The sequence below is a fragment of the Triticum dicoccoides genome, chromosome 1B, assembly GCF_002162155.2.
Source record: "Triticum dicoccoides isolate Atlit2015 ecotype Zavitan chromosome 1B, WEW_v2.0, whole genome shotgun sequence".
In the NCBI taxonomy this organism is placed as follows: Eukaryota; Viridiplantae; Streptophyta; class Magnoliopsida; order Poales; family Poaceae; genus Triticum; species Triticum dicoccoides.
This window is the reverse complement of record NC_041381.1, coordinates 461,418,566-461,420,659: the sequence shown is the minus strand read 5'-3', so window position 1 is coordinate 461,420,659 and position 2,094 is coordinate 461,418,566.

Below are 2,094 nucleotides of genomic sequence, written 5' to 3'. Positions count from 1 at the left end.
TAACCGGCTAGCGGGACTGCCATGTGCGTAGCGCCTTGTATTTCGTACACGATCACTCAAACCGATAGAATGCAATTCTATGCGTAACTTTGTTTTGCAGGTTTGATGTGAATAGTATGGCTCATGTGTATGTGATGCATGTGTGTCATGTTTGTCAGCCGGTAGGAGGCAAAGTGTTGTCATTATGATGTATAACGACTCGCGTGTCGAGTTGTGACTCTATGTAAAATTCATTACTAGTTGTAGTAGTTGGATAATAGAGATCAGGTTGGTGGCTTGGCATCCCGGCGTGACAAACAAGATGGAGTTCCTAGATGGTCATCGGAGTCGGAGCCGACCTGGAAGAACATCCATGAAGGAGCCATATTATTTCACAATACATGTTTATTTCTGATTGCTATGCTTCTTGTTTTCTATGCATGTTAGAATGATAGAAAGATCCCTCATTAATATCAAGTAATTTGCCATTCCTGATGTTGCACCTTCGCACGTCAAGTATGTCTAGTGGTGGGCTCATAAAATTGGGGTGATACTAGGTGTCCTTGAACTGAAGGGTTCGTGTCAGACACGGACATGCACTGCATGAGGTTAACTTGACAAGGCTATAAAAACAGTTTTGGGCCTTGTGGCAAAGAAGGTTGGGGCCGGGGTATACCGATAGGAGTCCTATAGAGATACAATTAGCAAGGAGTTGCTTACCGGATAGGCATGTTGTCTAGCAGTGATGCTAAAGCCCACTAGTCGCATGTGCTAGTCGGATCCTGAATCACTGAGAGTTTGTGGAGGGATGCCGACTTCAGTGGGAGTATTTCTATTTAAGGCTATAATTACTCTACATAAACACATTGCTTTGTGATAGCATATTTTCTGTTTTAGATCAATGGCACCACCCGCTCAACCCAACTTTGGATTGAAATCAATTCTGGAAAAGGATAAACTGAATGGAACAAACTTTACCACTTGGTATAGAAAATTTGAGAATTGTTCTCAAGCATGATAAAAAGGAATATGTTCTAGAGGATCCACTTCCAGAGGAACCTGCCGATAATGCTAATGCCACAACCAGGAATGCCTACCAGAAACTCGTTGATGAATCAAACAAGATCAACTGCCTCATGATGGCTTGTATGGAGCCCGATTTGCAGTAGCATTTCGAAGATGTTCTTGCTTTTGATATGATCGAGAGTCTCAAGAGCATGTTTCAGATGCAGGCTAGGACCGAAAGGTTCAACATCTGGCGATCCTTGATGGATTGTAAGCTGAAGGAAGGTGATCCACTGAGCCCCCATGTGATCAAGATGATCGGATAGGTGCAAGCTTTGGATCGGTTGGGCTTCCCGCTCTTGGATGAGTTGGCTACTGATGCAGTTTTGGGTTCTCTTCCGCCTAGCTATGGGACGTTCATCTCAAACTATCATATGCATGTCATGGATAAGAAGCTCACTGAATTGCATGGGATGCTCAAGGTGGCAGAGCAGGATATTAAGAAAGAAACACATCAAGTGTTGATGGTGCAGAAATCAGCTAAGTTCAAGAAGAGTTGGTCCAAGAAAAAGGCTAAGGACAAGGGCACGGAGATGGTAACCTATGTCGCTGCACCGAAGTCAGGACCGAACTCAAAGAGCATTTGATATCACTGCAAGGAAACTGGTCACTAGAAGAGGAACTGTAGCAAGTGGCTTGCAGAGCATGGCAATAAGGCCGGGAATGCTACTTCAGGCAAAGGTACACTTGTTGCATATGTACATTTACCTTGCTGACATACCTAGTAGCTCTTGGATATTTGATACTGGATCGTTTGTTCATATTTGCAACTCGGTGCAGGGGCTGGTAAGAACTAGGTGTGTGGAACAAGGGGAGATTGACATCAGGGTCGACAACAAAGCAAGAGTTGCTGCGTTGGAGGTCGGCATGATGCAGCTCCAGCTTCCTTCATGATTTATTTTGGAATTGAATAATTGTTATTACATTCCTGCACTTAGTCAGAACATTATTTATGCCTCATGCTTGATGAGTCAGGATTATGAATTCAATTTAAATGACAACGGTTGTTCGTTTTATTTGAATGGTATGTTCCATGTCTATGCACCCATT